This window comes from Solanum lycopersicum, chromosome 1, assembly GCF_036512215.1.
Source record: "Solanum lycopersicum chromosome 1, SLM_r2.1".
NCBI classification, from domain to species: domain Eukaryota; kingdom Viridiplantae; phylum Streptophyta; class Magnoliopsida; order Solanales; family Solanaceae; genus Solanum; species Solanum lycopersicum.
In genome coordinates, this window is record NC_090800.1 from 60218512 (window position 1) to 60239816 (window position 21305).

The following is a 21305-nucleotide window of genomic DNA, read 5'->3' on the forward strand; positions in this document are numbered from 1 at the left end:
ACTGGGCATGCTGTTGTTGAGAGTAGCAACAACTGAAATTTTGCTACTATAGCACTAAATCTATCTACCATCACAAAATAATAGAGCGCCAATATATGATGGTAATAGTCCAACATTGTCTTGGAAAACACAGCTCTACTTGACCCCTCTCGTCCGGTTGAAAGCCTCCTTGACCTCCTCCGGTTATTGGTTGGTCCAACGTGTTCTATAAGCTTGGTCTAGTAAACAATCGTGCTAGAATTAGAGAGTTAGATACCAAACGATATAAATATAATGTTGGTATGAAACATTTCCTAATAATATGCATTTTTTGATATATTATGTTATCGATGAGTTGATTGATATTTTCTTAGATAAAATTATGTATATAGAATTAGAAACCTTCTATTGTTTTTTCTCACTGTCACTTGCTCCATGTGCATCAGCCAAGTTAAAATTCAAATTGTCTCTCATTGTTCTAGCAGCAAATCTTGTATTTCCCTTCTTCATCATTGTTGCAAATTCGCCATAATCTATGCGTCCATCCTGCCAAACAGAAAAATTTATCAGGTTGACTTAACTCAGAAATGTGATGCCCATGACGAAGGGCTGGTTGATGAGGTCGGGTCAAAGAGAAGGACAGACAGATTTTTAGGCTGACAAGCTCCTCAAGAAGGGGTGCATATTAGTAATGACACTTTAGCGACTCACTTTGGAGTGGGAGAGGAAAGTGAAGGGCTTTATAAGGCATAACACAACTTCACATAATACACACATTCTTGGAATCAATGAGGATGAGGTGCAAAGGTCAAATATGTGAGGTATTTTGGGCCAAGGCCACCACAGCATACATTTGTAGAAGCAAGAAAACTGCTTATTGTATTGGATAATACCTTTTAATCTTATGTGATATGTCGTGAGGTATGTGACCTATGTTAGGTTCCAATTTAACATCACCAAGGCCAAATTCTATGCAAGCCTGTTGAAGCTCATCAATTGTGATATAACCACTGCCATCTTTGTCGAAGTAGGAGAATGCAGCAAGCAGATTCTCCTCTCTCTATCCATCTTATTCAAATGCAATGTTGCAGCAATGAATTCACTGTAGTCAATCATGCCACTGTTGTCAAAGTCAGCCTGCAAAAATATCTCACCGAGTCATTTTGCTACTTATTTTAGAGGGACTAAAATCTTGGACTGCTGTTCCCACTCGTGCTCTAGAATTATTGTATCCTGTAAGTAGGTAGGATCAATAAACAATACCTAGTGGCTAATGAGTGCAGCCAAATTCTCATGCTTTTATCTGATCATACACAATCTATGTGCCAAATGGTTTGTAAAATATAACTGAAAATGCATTTTGACAGATCTATAGAGATTCTAAAACAAACGATTTAGCAAGTACCGCTTTCATCATGGCCTTGATGTCTAACTCTCCTAGGTCAGATCCTACTTTTTTCAGACCATCTTTCAGTTCCTCATATGTAAGTGTTCCACTGCTATCTGTGTCAATCATTTTGAACCACTCTTTAGGCCTCCTATTTCTTCCTCCGAAAGCGTTTCTTCTATGACATGTTTGTATTAAGTGCTACAATTATAAGAAATCAATCTAGTATGCAAAATCCAAGAGTACACAATAAGGGTCTGCGCAACAGAAAACAATCTATTGGAAACCATCACAATCCACATGCTGAAAATTCAGATTCTGGAGTGAGATTTTTGTTTTGAGACGTTGGTAGAAGCAACATATTTGGCTGAACTTCTAATTGAGATACAATTATTTAAATTCTACATTTAACTTAAAGTCCTATTAGTACTTGAGAATTGAGAGCTTTGAACAACCTCCAAACAAGTATATCTTATATCATAGATACTTTTAACTTTAGTGTGTCTTGCTAGAAAAAGTCCCGGACATAAAGTTAAAATTGGTTCCACATTAATAACAACAATACTGAAAACATAGCAAATTAGTGCCCTTTGCAAATGAGACAACATAATAATATCTCGAGAAGCTTACTTGAAGGACATCCCAAGAGACTGTTCACCATCTTCAAAGATTTGCTTGAAAGAATTTTGAAAACAGAATGACCAAAGCTTTCTGCTAGAACAACTAATCCTCATATTTTTTCAATAGCTACTTTCATCTCAGCAACCCCAACCTGAAACACAAAATTATTAGTACAAAACCAACTATGACATCTTCTGCTGACATCATCTGCTGAAACACACTAAGAGTTTAAATATCACACACCAAGCATATGATGCTTATATTTTGTAACATTTTCTCAATCAGCTAATAAAAATACACGCAAGTCATAACTCTTATTACTACTTTATCTATTTAAAACTTTAATCTAGATAGATTGTATTTCATAAACTTGACCTAATAAAAGTGCCTCATTCAGTGCAAAAATTGCCATTCCCTCACCGAAAGAGAAAAGCATTGTTAGTGCAACAGAACAGAAAGCCACTAACAACAATCCAACGGAAAATTTCACTTACGTGCCTCTGCCATTACCTTTGGGTAATCGAAAACCAGTGGAGAATTAGAAATTGATGAATTCAGCTCCTATTATTGAAGTGCCAGCAAGACGAGAGACTTGAGCAAAAGTAAATAAAAGCACTAGAAATTGACATAGAGGACGCTTACTTTGAAGATCCTAATGAAATTCCTTGCCTTAACTGCAGAGTTCACAAATTGTCATTTCTTCATAGGATAAGTTAAAATATTTGTGTTTGTGGTACCATAAGCCAACTTCGAAAGGCACTAATAAGCGATTGTTAGCACCCAATTAGAAGTTATACACAAAAGGGATATTTGGGTAAAGTATGGAGGAACTTACCAAACAGTTCATGTTAACACCTCAATGTCGTCATTCCAGCACTGATTATCAATATGCAGCTCTATATATTCTCCTGTTACCATTATAATTTAAAGATAATCTGTCAGCCGGGAAGAATAAACTCATCTACGTCCTCAACTACTCATATTATTCCCTTCTTTTCTTATTGACCATTCAATTATTGAACTATTCATTTTCAACACATTTATTGATCTACAAATCTTAGTAAGATGCAGACACATATTTTTAATTTCTGCTACGAGTCATTACCACTTTAATTTATTGTCTCAGTTCCCCCAAGAGTTTCTGTGTCATCCTGGCTATGGGCGACATCCATACATTAGAAGCCATTTGTAAGTTGATTCATTTTGTGAAAGTCATTGATCATTAAGCTCCTGAGGAATGTTAAAAAGGTTAATGTTGAACGATGATATATTTTTTACCTTGGCAACTAAAATAGATAAATTAAATAAAACACTTGTTTTTGCGAAGGTGAGTACTCTAACTTTTGAGACGAACCAAATTTTAAGAATCGCTGAAAAAACCATGCTTAGTTGCACTCATCATGTCAAGTTATATCATAGAGAACCCAAGTTAGTAATAAAGCATAAACTATAACACAACTCCCATTTTCATTCTGTTAATCATGAATAGGTCTCTGCAATACTCAATGCTTCTTCTCGATTGCACAAGAATATCCAGACAGATGTAAGAAGAACATTCACTGCATGCTAAGATAAAGAGTTGATACCTAAAACATGAAAGAAGGGTACTCCCTAAACCAGCAAACCCTTGGTTTAATCACTTTTGTAGGTAGAATTATGCACATATTGTTTCGATAACCACGGTACCAGGTTCAGGTTGCACACACCTTGACTAATTTCACATAATATCTCCCAGGCGCCCGCCGTCAATAAGTACGAAGTAACTCTGTCCATCTAGATTGGGACAAATGGAAATTTCTCAAGTTATATAGTGTTTGTGTGACCTCCTGGTATTTCATCTACATCATTAATCTTCAAGTATACCTATTTGTTCCAAAACAGAACACTATTAGTTGAACAGTTATGAATTTGCATAATAAAATAAAAATATGGGATGAAATAAAAAAATACCTCATTTCTTTTTCAGCTTTAAGGGCATATATTTTGAAATACGTCTGTGTAAACGATATTTTTAATGAACATAGGATCTTCCATGTCGTCGTCAACATTTAGAATAGTTAAACCTTGTCTTTTTGTTACTCGGGATAGTGCTACATATAATTGGCCATGAGTGAATACTTGTTTAGGAAGATATAATCCAATATGGTTGAGAGACTGTCCTTGAATTTTACTAATTGTCATAGCGATACATGGTGCTACAGGAAGTTGACGTCAGTTTAACTTGAATGGCCACTTTGAATCATTAGGAGACATAATAATTCTTGGTATTGTTACTTTCGAGCTAATATTTTTTCTGAAGACGATATTTGCACTAATAGACCAGTTACCAAGATGTGTGACAATCAATCTTGTTCCGTTGCATAGTCCTTCACTTTGATTTAGATTCCTCAGAAGCATAACTGGAGTTCCTACTTTTAACTGTATTTCATGATTAGGAATTCCAAGAAATCTTAAGCTATTTAAAAATTCTGTCGGGTACAATAGATCTTCATCATTAGTGTTCACACTTTCTTTACACACATTGTCAGAGCTAAAATATGTTCTTCCTTCACCTTGAATCATTTTCATAATTGTATCATTAAATTGATGGACCATTTCATTCTTAGGAATAAGTATTTTTCTTTCTTACAAATATGTTGGGTCATTGTACTTCTGTAAGAGGGACGGGTAAACTGCGTTGATGATTGATCCGATTGGATCATTGGATGGCAATATATATATATATCAGTAGGCACTTTAATAAGGTCATTGTTAACATCACTATAAAAGGATCCATCCCCAATTTGTAACAACCACTTGTCGAAAGTAGTAACTTCAGCGGCTTAAAAATCAGATACTCTTCCACAACAAAGTCGCATATTTTGTTTCAACTCATAAATTTTAAAGAATGGCCCCAAATATGAGGTTTTGAGTGATGCATCTAAAATATCATCTCGTGTTCCTTGTTGAATCATCGGTAGTATTTGACGAAAATCACCACCAAATACGATTGTGAGGCCTCCAAATGGTTTGTCTGCGCTGTTTTCATATTTTAATCGGAGGATATCTCGTAGAGTCCTATGTAAGGCTTCAAAACAAAATTTATTTGCCATTGGCGCTTCATCCCAAATGATTAAAGATGTTTTCAAAAGTAGTTCGGCTACTGGCTTCCTTGTCTTATTTCACAAGTTGATTTTGCACTAATGTCCAAAGGAATATGGAATCGTGAATGTGTTGTCCTGCCATTTGGTAATAACAAAGCGCCTATTCCAGAAGTAGTAACTGGAAGAACTATTTTTTATTCTGATCTCAGCCTGGAAATTATTGTATTCCATAAAAATGTCTTCCCGGTACCACTATGCCCATTTATAAAAAATAATTGTCCTTTTTCGTTAACAACTGATTTTATTACTGCTTCATAAGCTATGTTTTGATAATCATTTAAAAGAGCGAATGATTTATCATGTACTTCCTTTAATAAACCTTTGTCATATTCTAGTTCCTCATTGATTAAGCGATTCCCTGTGTCATTCATCAAAGTAGAATTTGGAAGTGGCATTCCATGTATGTCTTTAAAACTTTTTCCTAGCTTCATATAAGTATGGTTTCTATCTCAAATAACGTATATGATTCAAGTTGTTTTTCATTTAACTTTAAATCTGCCAATTGAAATCTCTTTCGTTGTAATGATGTTATATCTTCTGATAAAATTTCATAGTTGCTCCTCCAAAGTTTTGACGAATCAGACACTTGACAGTGAATTATATCATCACAAACAAATTTCTCAACTCATTTCCTGATGCCCAATTTGCACCTTCAGCCAAGAAGTCATTCCATTCTGTATCATCCTCCAATAATCCCAATGCGTAGCATGCCTCCTTATAAGTATCATACCGGACTCCATTAATTGTTCTGATGCTTTTAAAAGAAGTGCTTCCTTTGAAAAAATTAAGTAGCATTCTCATGTAAAATCATTCTCCACTTGCAGGATGTGCGAAGTAAATTCTACCAACTGACTTCCCCTTTTTTCTTCTAGTCCATCTTTTGCATGTTGCGTCCCAGACCCAACGTGTAGGAAAATTTGAATATGTTAGCTCTCGCGCATCCTCATATTCTTTGTTTGCCTCAAACTATTCCGTGAATTTTGTTTTTACTATATCGGGTCAGTTTAGTATGCTTTCAGGACACCTTTCTTCTTGGAATACTATGGTGTTTTCTCCTTGTAAATGGAATGGAAAACGCTCAACTGCTGGCTGTCTATGATTAATGTCAAATGAAAAGATCCTCCAGCAAGCTTCTGTAGCTGATATGTACCTACAATCTAGATATCTTTTGATCTCATCATGTTCTGTGGGAGTATCTTAGCATTCTATACCAATTGTTGCTCTATCAGATCCCTTATTGACATATTTAAATAGGTACTTCACTGATCTCGAGTGATTGCACAACTCGACATTTATATGTGCATCAAATTTGACAATCAAATTCCTGTTATAAGGGACGACATATCTGTCATCTAAAAAGACATTATTTTTATTGACTTTTGTACCTGTGTTTCTTCTCCTATAAATTGGGAACCCATCTACATCAAAAGTCGTTTGATTATTGAACTTCTTTGGAAAATGCTTGGTGCATTTTCCTTGCTTCATACATGGGCATCCTGGATTGAGGTCTCCACAAGGTCCATGCATCATGTAGTTCTTTACAGCTTTATAACCATTAAGGTCTACTTCCATATCGGGTATTTCAGTTGTTATCATTGTGTTGATATGATCTATAGATGGACTTTTTAATGTAGGATGCAGGAAGAGTAGTATACGTGCATGAGGTAGTCCTTTTTTCTGAAACTCAATTGTATATAAACCTGCAAAGTTAAAGGTATAATGTGTTTGTTAGGATGCCGGTAAAGTGATCATTTGTTTTTTTAGAAAAATGTAAATGGTTGAATTAATAACTGATGTATTCTGTTAGTATGTTTAAGTTTGAACTTACATGCAATTATTTTTCCAAAAGGTTGTTGCTTTTTCAGATCTTGCATTAATTGGAATAACTTGATTTGGAACACTCTGTTATCATTACCAGATTGTTCTATTAAGCGAAGCATTTCATTTATTTTCGGCCACTTTGGATTGCATGTGAAAGTGAGGAACAAATCTGGATATCCAGCCCACCTGCAAATTGCCATTGCATCTTGATAATTTTGTGCCCGATAGTGAGGTCCTCCAGTGTGAGATGAAGGTAAGATAACTATTTTTCCTACCAAAGAACAATCTAAATCACCACGAAGAATGGCATCCATTAAGCCAGAGTAAAGATCAGCTCTGAGTTTTGGTTGATTATTCCAAATATAACGAAATCTTTCTTCCTCGATTGCCATGTAACCGTCAACAATGTATTGTTGTCATAGTCTACCGGCTAGCAAGAGAGTCTTACCCTCGGTAAGTCTTTGTTGTATTCTAAAGCAATAGAAGTCTCTCATTGTTAATTTTTGTCGCTTGTAAGTCTTGTCGATGACATCTCCCAAATTTATTCCAACTCTACATCTATCTTCACCATATGGGTGTATTAGTGGATATGTCATAGACATAAAACTTCGGTGTAGATCAGAAATTCTTTGAAGTCCATTTTTCCTATGCTCTACAATAATATCTTGCTTTAAGTTTTCTTCCGTAAGATCACCCACTATTAATCCAGCTACTTCAGAAGTTGTGGGTAAATTATATTGTCGACCATCCGTTGTCCTATTATATAGGAGACATAGGCGAAATTCACATTCAAGATGCTCTTTATATCTATCTCTAGCTATTCGAAATGTTTTAACCAATATATTATGCTCCTCCAACATTACTGACAAGCCCTGAACAATTTCTGGATCTAATGTCTCCTTCCAGCAGACAATTCATTCTGTTGTTTATCTCATTTTCAGTATCATATCTATATAGCTGAGCAAACTGGGGTCTTTTACCAATTTCAGGCAATAAAGATCCTATACGATGATAATTCTGACCACACATCCTGAAATCGTATGGCCCCTTTGAGTGATTGATAGATCCATCAACTCGGCCACCCATGGATGTAAATGCAAGCATTGAGTTATAAGCTCTAATATTTTTTCGATAATTAATACCTAGTTGTCTTGATGATTTACCCAAAAGATACTTCAGATAAGGTGGTGGTTCCCTCAATAAAGGAAGTTGTACACGACCTCCTCCCATACAACAAAATGAGAATATCGTTTTTGTTGTTTGTTTTGTTTTTATTGTTCGTTCTCATACCATAAAAGAGCTCCACAATATTGGCATGTGTACTTTGGGGGGACAAAATTCCAAGTTGTTGTGTAATGGCCTATCAATTTGAACAATTAAATATAAACATAATCATATAGTTAGTTAATGATTTAGTCATTCAGTTTCTCATATGAACAATCAGTCAAATTTTGACATTTAGATAAGAAATAAATGGGGATGCATATTACCATACCATTTTGATGAATGGGAACATGTCTGCTTGAAAAGTTTGTCAACTTCGCCAACTTTGTGAATCTTAACAGAACGTATTGGTTGTATTATTAGTTTTTTGGAAGGTTCTTATATTGTTTTTCAATTAAAACAACTTTTCTCTTCAATCTGGAATACTTTCATCTGCTGTTTTTGAGAGAGCCCACTTCCTTATTCACTCGACTACACTCGCTTGTTGATGCATTTGTATTTTTTTAAAATTTTAGAATCTGTTCGAAGGAAACTAATTCTGGTAGTAGCTGTTGTAGGAGGTTAACTTCCATCGAAATATTCAATGATCTATTGTATTCTTTAATGATAGCAGATAGCAATTCCATTGAACTTGTTATATTTGTTTTGAAAGAATATAATATGTTAGCGGTAGATATTTTTGGCTATATCGAAATACAATATACCCGAGTGCTACATATGTGAGAATACTTGCTGGAATCGTAGCTTATCTGAAACGCAATATGTGTTCTAAATAATGTTATTCAAGTAGAGTAGGATTGAGTATACAAATCACTGTAAATCAAAACACTCACCGAGATGATCTTTAAGAAATTGAATGGGATTGCAATTTTTGAATATGTTGCTGCATAAAGTTTTCTCAATTATTAAAAATTAAATAAATATCGCCCCTTCCTTGAATGTGCACCCTGTTTAATTTGAAGATAAAAATAAATGGATGATCGAATGATTGTAGAATTTTAATATAATTAATGAATGTTTGAATGGCTACAGATTTTGAGTGTAATGAATTTGAATATGAATAGAGGGAAGATATGAGAATTGCCTACACATTTAATAGGAGTGATTTGTGGAGAAAATGTAATTGGATAAGATTGGGAGAATGATTTGGGACTTGGTTGGTCATTTAATAGCATAGATCTACTAAATCATTTGGATGGTAATTGATATTAGCTATAATGTTTCAACTAATGCACACCTACGAATTTGATAGGGATTGTCTATGAAATGTATCAGATTTTAGCTCTAATTTGTCCTTTTCATAGGTAGTTAAAGCGAGTTATATATTCAGCTACACTCAACGAAAACTTGATGCCACCTATAGTGCATCCATTCTTGATGTGTCATAATTAGGCCATGTGCTCGATTAAACAGATTGATTGTTTATATAATTTGCAATATGATTTGGAGCTGTAATCATCTATAAATGAATAAAGCTTCTCATTTCACAGAAAACTCATGGCTTGAAGCTCATTGTAGTATTCTCTTTAAGTTTTCTAAAGCAACCGCAAATCTCTTTATCATGATTTATGTATGCTTTTTGGAATCATCAAGCACTCATAGTACATGTTTTGGGACAACAAAAAACACCAATGATACGATACAAGTGAAAAATTATAAATATTGACAAGGTAGTACAAGGGTTAATCAAAATTGATATCAGTAACGATAAATAGGGCGTCAAGCCTCACGTTGTACATTCATAGGTCTTGAAAACATAATAAAGGGAAATCACATTGATATCAAATTACTTCTTGAATTTAAAAATTGATAGGCACTTGGATTCTATATTTGTGCCTCTAGCATTGGAAGGATATACATAAGTTAATATGTAGAAAAAGCTCATTTTCTTGGGCCATGGATTTGTTTTCCACTCAAAAAAATGAAGTGCTCTTCTTATCGTCTTTAGCTGCTGATGATGAACGGTCTTGTTGACCTCTTTAGATACTAATGGTGAAAGGCAGAATGATCGTCTTTAGAGTTTGTACTACCTGACTCATCTTGGGCCGATTTTTTGTAGATTTCAACAAACAGGTGTGAGCTAACTTTGCCATCTTTCGAGCTGCACTGATGGAATACCGATTTTTCTTTTAGATCAGAAAATAGTTGGCCATGTTGCTTGCTTTCTCAGCCCATTCCCTTCTTGTGAAAACACAAGTAAATGCGATAATAACTATAAGTTAAAAGTCTTCATCCTCATTTAAGGGGGAAATTGAGTTGAAATGTCAAATATTACCACAATGTCAATCCACATAGATGTAGAACAGCAACGTTTCACAAAGGAGATATATAATTTGGAACTTTGTGCCATCCAATACAAGCAAATTAAAAAGTAAACCATCTGAAACAATGGCAATCGATCCAAGTAGATATAAAATATCAATATTTCTACAGAAGAGATAAATATAACTTGAAGTTTCTCCAGGGTAGATCAATCAAAGACTGCTTCTCCTTGGAAAAACATAGGCAATCCTCATACAAAAAAATACTAATACTATATCATAGGGGCAGACACATAGTCACAAGCGAAAATTCTAACCCCCGAACACTTCTTTGACAGGAGTTCTAAAAATAAGAAAAATATAATACGAACACACTTATATTAAGAGTACCTAAAGAAGTGCCTCGTGGCGGAGTATTCTATTAACTTTTAACTGCTAAAAGATTGGAATTCCTTTGAACCTAAATACTTGAGAGGTAGAGTAGAAATCTACTAAAAGTAAAGGGTGGGCATATGTAGCCATGAGATTTAGTAGTGCCTGTCAGCCTGTGTAATCCATAACCATCTCACACTTAGTGCCAAAGAAACAGTTATCCAGCTGAAAATGAACAGACGCAATCAGGTAACCAGTGTGTTCTGCTTTTGCCTTTTCGGAATACTATAGATCAAAATAAGAACTAAATTACATTATCAAACTGACCTTGTCTATAATGATGCAAACTCTACCAAACATATTTTCTGGGATGGAATAGAACCTCAATACTTCTTGCAAGACCTATCAAATAGCACATGATACTTTCAATACAAAGAAACAGATCCAAATTACATAGAGTTGTTTAAGCTTAAACAGCACCATAAATGACATCCTTAGAAGAATAAATTGTATGACACGCATTAACTCGAACTTATTTCCAAGGAGATTTGCCTAACTTCTGTCATACAAGGGAATTCGCTACTCACTGAACTCTACTCTACCCACTTTTCCACTCAATTCCAAGACAAAACCACTCATAAGGTAATTTTTGATGTATAGCAGAACTATGCAGAGAAAATATAAATCAGAATGTAAAAGTGAACAAGTCATCTGATTTATCATAATTTAATAAAAAGAAGTGAAGTTATCATCAATTAATACACATGTGCCAGTAATGTATATGGTTAAAATATGTTAGCAAAATAATTTCAAATGAATTCCCATTTAGTAGCACCTAAGATTAGCTATCATAAAAGTATCTAACTATTATTTTGTAAGAAGATGACGTAATCAAACTAATTAAAATAAGATGAGTGACTTACTAATTTGTAACAATGTAGATTTTTCCTTTTTTCCCGGTTCGCACAACCACTTTCCATATCATCGATTTCATGTAAACAACCAACCACATCTACAGATGAGGAAGACGTTTTGTTAAAAATGACGTAGTCATTTAAACATTTTAGTGAAACACACTATATATAAATATCGACTTGATAAAATACTATTATTTTATACATATAAGAAGAATTAGGGTATGAAAACCCACAAAAATCAATTAAGATTAATACAAATTAAAAACATGAGAATTACAAATCATGAAGATCAAAACAGAAACCTAACATGAAAACATAATACATACCTTATGAAACTTAGGAAGTTGGGAGGGAGAAGATTGGCTACTTACTTATGAAGTTGGGAGGGAGAAGATATCCTCTACTCTTTACCATACAATTTTGTATTGTGCCTTGGATCTCTTAGCTATTTCTTGTAAATGCAATTGATTTGCCATGTTTTCCTGCGAGTTATCTAGATGGTTTGAAGCTACCACAGACGACGAGTTAGTCACACTTGAAGCTTTAGTATCATTAAGCACAGTATTTCTATTTGCATCTAACTCGGAGTCAGTTGAAAGTTCACGAGTTGTTTTTACTAGTTGCTTTATAGAAAGGTCCCATCTAGATTTATTGTTCTTCTGCATTGAAGTTTCCTCGTCCATGTCCATCATTTCATCAAATAGATTATATTTTTAATAGTTTCATCTTCAAAAAAATCAGAGTCATTTTCCATGGGTTTGACAACTGAATGATTGCTCTATGGTTTTACCTCATCCTTCTCATTTATGCTCTCATCGATTTACCATCTTCACTCACATCACCGTTATCCACAGTTTTCAAGCGATGAGCCAACATATGTACATCATCAAAGCTTGAAAGCGTTCCAGAAAATCTTTCACCAACCTTAGTTGATTCAACAACAGAAGGTTCTTTACTCGACTGGCTTACCTTTTCGGGTAGCTAAATATTGCTCTCGGATAACAGAGAATGAAGAGCATTTCCATATGGAAGCATCAAGGTCTGACAAAATAAATGAGTCACAGCCACCAAAACCACTACCAAAATCCATTTCCTTTTATCAATTTGATAAACATATTGAAACTCCAAGTTGTACTCCATTCTTAAAGTTCAGCTCAAAATCAATAGCTCGTCATAGCAATAAGAATCCGCTTCATCATTTCCTGCATAAAAATCTATTATTCGTAATAAGCAATCTTTGTTCGTGGCTACTGCCTTCCACTTAAACAATACATATTCTTGAAAAAGATTTAAGGTTCAAAAGTTAGCCCAATCTCTATATAAAGATAGATTTTGAAAAATATGTATTTTACACTATATTCAAGATGTATAGAAATTGAACTATCTACTGCATAAGAGCTTGACTACAAAAACAACATATCCAATGTAGTTCTACAAAGTGGGGTTTGGAGAGAGTAGAGTATACACATATCTTTCCCCTAGCTTAGAGGTAGAGAGGCTATTTCCTTAGATCCTCAGCTCAAGGAAAAACAGTCCAGGAAAAGAATAATCAGAACTGAAAGCATACTAAAACATTCTGATCAGTAACTACAATAAAATAATACGATAATCGAAGTACAAGAAACAACAAATATTGGTCAACACCCAATACAATACAGTTGGTCTAACTACCAACAAAATAGCTTGACTTAGCTGTCAAGAACAATCTTTAGCTGCGAATTCAAGCTCCAAGTACTAAAACAACAACAGGGTATCTCTTAAATATGAATATAAAAGTTGCTAAAAGCAAGAAAGAAGCTGAATTTTTTTTATCAACAAGCTATATCTTTAGCTTCAAATTCAAGCTCTATGAGCAGAAGACAGGTAATATGTACCAAAGCTAGTATATATCAATACTCTAACTATATATTGTGAACTGATATGTTGAAGGTCTATGATTGTTGCTCTAAATTATGTTTAAATTTCTTACCTTAGGTTGTATCCGCTGACCTCGTACCACATTTCTGTGCGGGAAATGTTTGCCCTTCATTTTTATCAAATATGTTTTCTGATGCAGGTTGGGTGGAAGTGTGAAAGTGATTTGCTAGTGGATGATATTGTTGTCGTTTGCCTTCTGGTAGCGTATTAAATTGGATAATTAAGAATATGTTAGTGGGCTGGATTTGAACCGTTTCGAATGGGCTGAATTTGAGTGGTTGACAGAGAGAGAGAGAGAGAGAGAGAGAGAGATTTATGCAAGATATTAGTGTATTCAATAAATGTTGTGTGTATTGGATGAAATGTATGCATTTCTTGATTCAAGTATGAAAATTTGTATCAGGTATAAGTTTTACTGTGCATTGAGATGTACCACAAATTTTTATGTACCACTAATACAAAGGTTAACACATGTACATGTATTGGATTAATTAATGACATACTAAACTTTTAAATCCCTATAAAAACATTTTCCATTATTCAAAGCTAAAAAGTGTGGAGAGTATTATTGTAAAGAAATATTTTTATTATTGAAGTTATTCAATGATTTTATAAATTATTAACACGCTAAATCAAACATTACATAAGAAATAATCTCAACATAAGTAATTTGAGTATTAACAATACAAGCATTATGAATGCACGTTATTAATATATAATAGGGAAAGTGACCCCACAAATCAATTTAAGGCTTAATATTACAACCTGTAGATGTAATTTTTTTTATATTACTACTTATCAATATAAATATGAAGTCGTCTATCACTACAAAATGAAGATTTTCAAACAAAAATAATTAGATCGTGAGTGGAAAAAATTCTGAAGAAAAAAAAACAAAAAGAAAAACTTTGAAGAAAATCTATAAAATCAGATTTTTTAAATTAATTTTAACAGATTAGAGTGAATTAAGAAAAATATGTATTCTTAATTAGTTTGAATCTCCAAAATTTATGGTAATCAACAATTATCATTGATTAATTCAAAATTAATTAATGCATCTTTATCCGTTTTTTATCTTCTTTTTTTTCAAAATCAATTTTTTGTCCTTTTATATCTTTTTATTTTTTTATAAACAGTTATTTTACAATTATTTAAAAAATTACATGTTTCAATCTTAATTTTTTTATTGTTACAACATGAAAGTATTATTTTACCGCTATAAATTAAAAATATTTGTCTAATAAATGTCTTTTATAGAATTTTCACATAAATTTTATTCATTATTATTTGTATACATCCAACTAAATGATCCCAAAGAATACAAGTAATGCTTACCAAATAACATACTAATCAAGGGTGAATCTAGGAAGGCCTAAGGAGTATCACAATATTGCTTTATCGAAAAACATACATATATACATATATACATACATACATACATACATACATACATAGAGAGAGATATGAAAGATATATACAATATAGTGTTAACTTTTGTTAAAAAGTGGCACACGGTTCAATTGGTTAAAGTGTGTCCATGGTTTTTGTGGGGGTCGTCAGCTCAGACTGAAAAACTTGTAGAGATGGCTATATTGAACGGTGCGGGTTGAGCTTAATTCAAAAAAAAAAATTAATTTGTCTGTTTAATTTTTTTTTTTCATTTTCAATCAGCATAGCATAATTTGTAAAATGTTCTCTTTTTCTGATTAAGTTAGATATTAAAAATAAAATTCATGAAAATAAATTCATTATTTTATTAAGTTGTGTTAATTTAATAGATAATGACTTAAAAATTTATTTTTTAGAGGTTAATTAAAAAACGTGTAAAAAATTGTATTATTTTTTATTGAATCATTTTCATTTACCATCTTCAATATTTAAGTATTTTAATTTAAAAAAATTATTTTAATTAATAATGCTCTATGACTTTTATTATGTGTAAAAATTATAGTTAAGTTTGAACCTACTTATAATTAAATATACCCTCCAGGAATGTTCATGGTGATGATTAAAAACCAAATCGAACTGCATCCAAACCAAACGATTAAAAAATCGATATTTATTTTGGTTTGGTAGGGTTTGATTTTAAATTTTTAAAACCGACACTATTTGATTTGGTTTTGATTTTGATAACTAAAAAATAGAAAAATAATCCAACTGAAGTGATTAATTAGATATATAAATTTAATAATTATTAATATATTACTCATAAATAAAATGTAAATATTTTGTCAAATTTTAATTAACTTAAGTCTTTAACTTTACCATTTTCTCAAGCCCAACACTTTAGCCAAACTATAGCAATCCTAAGTCCAAATTGGTCAAATTCATTTTAGTCTTTAGCTAACCTACTTCACATAAAATAGTCATACTTTCTCTTAATTGAATCACTTTGTTCGTATAATGATAATTCTAGTACTGCTTAATTGAACCGACAATAGTTTTTTTGTGGATTGTTCATATAGTAGGTGTTTGTGTCTATCGAGATATGTACATTCTCAAAAAAATGATTACTTTCAAACAGAATAAACCAGAAAAACTGAACTAAATCGACGGTTATTTTTTTGGTTTAACTTGGTTTGGTTTTAGAAATTTAAAAAATCGACTAGATTGGTTTGGTTTTAGAAATTTAAAAAATCGACTAGATTGATTTGGTTCTGGTTTGAAGCAATAACCGATCTAAATGGAACGACGAACACCCATAATACTCGCAAATCGGCCCACCCCATATTAATTTTGTAAAAAAAACCACTTCAACCCGCCCAGCTCCGCACAGCCTCAAACCCACACTGCCCCCCATCTGCCCTGCTCCATCGCCATCTCTAACAACCTAGTATTATATTTAATGAAATTATTTTTGAAATGAAAACTTATCCAGGAAAAGTTTTAATAATAGACATAGCTAATACATGCATTATTTTATCTTATATACTCTATTAAACGACAAAGAACTAGAATTTATCTGATACCAAGTTCTAATATGAGAACTTATGAACTAGATTGTTGAACAATTGAGAGAAGAAACAAGACAGAAAGAGAAAAAGTAATCGAAAGATTATATTGTTATTGATGTTTCATCTATTACAAATTGATTTTCTAATACAACTATATATATTTCAAGGGATGTATCGCGTTCTCCAATGGTTACTATTATCAAGGGTCGTATCGCACGCTGCGGTGGATGCATGGACAGATGTCCCCTATACGTCCCAGACTAAAATACAATAGGTGTGTACCATTAGGTCAAACATGCATCACTATACTTGACATTGCATTTCATTGCATTGCACTTATTATTGGTGAACTTGATCTCGTGTGTTGCTGATCACGTGAGTACCTTTCTTGTGGAACTTGTGACCAATGAATATTGAGTTTGTTGTTGAAGATATACAATTGTTAAAGTGTTGATATTGACGAAATGAAATTGTTAGAGTGTTGTTGTTGAGTATATAAAATTGTTAGAGTGTTGTTGTTGAGTATATAAAATTGTTAGAGTGTTATTGTTGAGCTATGTGTTTCGCAAACTGTGAACTGTTAGGTTTGGCGGATTTTATGCAGGTTGTAGTTGTGGACGTTCAGTTGGGGTGGTAGGAAGTAACCGTATCCTATTCTCTTAACTTGCGTTTAGGAGTTTACTTGTTGAATACCATGTGATTTGGTACTCACCCCTTGCTTCTACAAATTTTTGTAGGTTATGAGCCTGGATTTTTGTGGTACTTGTCATTCTCTTCTTTCCAAGGCTTCTTGTAGAGGTTTATGAGGTAGATGTTTTTCATGTCAGCGGACCTTCTTACCTTATCTATGATCTTGTTTTGTTCTAGAAACAATGTCATTTGAGACTTGTATATTTCTTTTGAATTAATCCTTGTACACGTGACAATCAGATTTTTGGGGAATTTTTGAGTGGATTATGAAAATTTTTGCATTTTATTGTAATGGTTGAGTTTTAGGTTGACTTGTCTTGTGGGATAAGACGAGTGTCATCACGTCCATTTTTGGGTCATGACAAATCATAAAAACACCTAGATTAAAAAATAAATATATAATAATACAAAGAAGTATTAGATACATGTGATATACCTAGGATAAAATGGACAATGCATATAATAATTTTCCTAGATAGTCACGCCTGTTTGAGAAATTACCTCATGATATCAATTTTATTTATTTTAGGATTATAATATCGCCCTACTTTGTAAATTTTCTTCAAAATATATTTGACACAAAAATATATCTTTCTCCCTCCTAATAAGTGTCATGTCATACTATTCCGTTTTTACTAATAATTTTAAAAACTAACTTTTCAAATCAACCCGTATAATATGCTCGGTAAAATAAATAATTACATAACACAAAGTGAACATTTCAAAACAAATTAGAGTAAATTTTGTTATTATAATTTAACATTAATTATTTATTCTAAATCGTTTTTCAAATCATTCAGTCTCCAAATTCTTATAAAATGCGCAAGGTAAACATCAAAAACAAGTAAAAGTGAATAAAAAAAAAGTGATGTTAAGGAACAATTTTCACGTACTCATTAAAAATACAAAGTATTATATCAATCAACTCTTTCTAACGGTTTTTTTTCTAGCAACTATTCTCTCTGTCCATTTTTATTCATTCAATACATTATAAATAATTATTCATTATCAAGTGATAATTTATTACTTAATTCCCAATTACTGTTATTATAAATTGTAGTCATTTTTAAATGCATTATTTAAAATATAAAATTTATTATTTTTGAAGATTAATATAGTAAATTATGTTCATATTTTTCAAGAGATATGTCAAACTAATATTGAAGAAATAAATATGAACAAAAGAGAAACAAAATTTCCTAGTTTAAAAAAAAAGTAATAAAGATTATTAAGAAAAATAGAATAATATGATATGGCATTCCATTAGAAGTGTGCACTTTGCATATTGTTTTAGAAATTAATGAAGGAATGAATTGAGAAATGATTTTTAAAAAAATTAATTAATATTAAATCTAATAATAGAATAGAAACTATCTATCTTGTTATACCATATAAATATTATAGTGAAATGTCTAATATGTGGAGTTCTTTTAGGATATGGTTAGGAATTCTATTTGGGGATCAAGTTAGCTTTTTTTTAATAAATAAAGAAGTTTTTCTTCATTGTAAATAAGATCCCCATGAATCTTGAATATACTTCAAGATGAATAAGAAGTTTTTTCTCTTCTCCCTACTTTATTCTTTTTCTATATTTATATAGTTTCATAACACATTATCAGCACGAAACTCTAATCAAGGTAGGGGCCATGAATGATTGACCCAATTGTAAAAAATATGGATCTGTAATGTTTTGTGTATTCGTTGATGTGTTACACATGATATACTAGCATTAATTAATGTCTTTTACCTTATTGGAGGTATGTTTACAATTCTTTTTAAGTTTGTGATTTTATTTACATTATTATATGGAAAAAGAAATGTGATGGCCAACAGAGGCAAAGTAATTGAATGGATCTTTTACTTCTTATTTTTCTAATTTTTAATATTATTATCATTACTTATTAGTAATATAATTGATTTTTCTCATTAAATTTGAGAAACTTAACTGGTTTAGGATATATGTATGACATATACATATCTAATTTAGATTGTTAGAAGACTTTGCAAAGTGAAAATAATTTTAAAAGCTCAAGAGTGAGCTTTGTTGCACTTTAGCATATTACGTCATTGGTTGAGGATAAGACGATAAATTCATATACAATTGCATTAAGAGGGTAAGACGATTGATTCATCCATCACACTAAGAGGGTAAGACGATGGGTTCATGTCCAATTGCACCAAGAGGATATGACATCGAATTAAAAGTTTCGATCACTACAGTGATAAAAGATGTTGAGTTCAAGTCTCACAATTTATGACCTAAAATCTCTTTATATGGATAAGACGTTGAGTTTAGTCTCAATACAGTATATTGATGATATTTTGACTACTAAAGCAAAAAGTGTGTTTTTGATAAACAATTGTCATGAACCCTATTCAATTGAAAGCTTCTATTCCCTAAAGTGAATGTGATAGTCGTGCATATTCTGTCTGAAAGAAAACAAGTGATTGAATAATGAACATGAATATGAAGTGAGGTATTAAATCTATCATAATTTGATATGCTCACATGTTTGTGTTCCATTCATGAACACTATTAAAAAACAGTGAATACCGACCTCCGGAGGTCAGTATTGTTGAAAAGAATAAAAAATTACAAAAACTTTAGAAAACCGACTACTTTTTATGCAAAATAAAGCAGAATAAATTTCGACCTCAGAAAGTCAGTATTTTTCAGAAAAAATGAGTTACAATTAAAACCGACCTCTTGATGTTGGTATTAAATAAAATAAATGAATAACCATATTTTATTTTTTTCAATTAAATATAAAAAACAAAATTGAAAAATATTTTTATTTAATATTATTTAAATCGTCTTCCGGAGGACGATTTTATGTAAAATAAAAACAAAAAATTTATAATATCGTCATCTATAAGTCGGTAAAATTAAATAATATATAATTGTATTAATTTTTATTAAAATATTTATATAATGACTTCAATAAAATTAATAAATTAATATTTTTGATTAACTTTAAATGAATTGTCTTCCGGATACGATTTTATATAAATTAAAAAATAAATTAATATAAAATACTGATTCCAAATTCAATTACCGACCTCATGATGTCGATATTTTTACTTCATCCAAATACCGACATCATGAGGTCAGTATTTTTACTTCATCCAAATACCGACATCATGAGGTCGATATTTTTACTTCATCCAAATATCGACCTCATTTTTATTTCATCCAAATTCAAATACCGACCTCATGAGGTCGGTATTTTTACTTCATCCAAATACCGACATCATGAGGTCGGTATTTTTATTTCATTTAAATACCAACTTCATGAGGTCGGTATTTTTATTTTATTCAAATACCAACTTCATGAGGTCGGTAGTTTTATTTCATCCAAATACTGACTGCATGAGGTCAGTATATTTATTTCATCCAACTCCAAATACGGACCTCATGAGTTCAGTATTTTTATTTCATCCAAACACCGACCTCATGAGGACGATTTTGCGTACGATGAACAAAAAAAAAAGATATTATAATATTGACTTTCGGAAATCGATAAATTTAAATATTATGCAATTAAATTTGTTTTAATTTAAATATTTATATCATGTCTTTCAAAAAATTAATATTTTTAATTAAATTTAAATAAATCGTCCTCCGAATTACGATTTTATCTAAGTTAAAAATAAATCAATATATAAAATACCTACCTCTCAATGTCAATATTATTTAATTAATATTGTTACTTTTTATTTAACTTAAAATTTAATCTGATACCGACGTCATGAGGTCGTTATTTTTTTTTTTATTATATCTAGTTACTTTTAATAAAAGTGACATTTGGAGGTTGGTTTGTTTAAAATATTTCTATTAATCATAATTTTTGCTATTAGCATAATAGTAAAATTTCATTTGAATTTTACAATTCATTGTTAAAAAATGTAACAATTTTGTATACTTTTATAAATAAGAACTTAGACTTCGTGGAATAAATAAAAAAATATCTATAATTTATAGTTAGAATATGGAACTACGTTGATATAAATTAGGATAT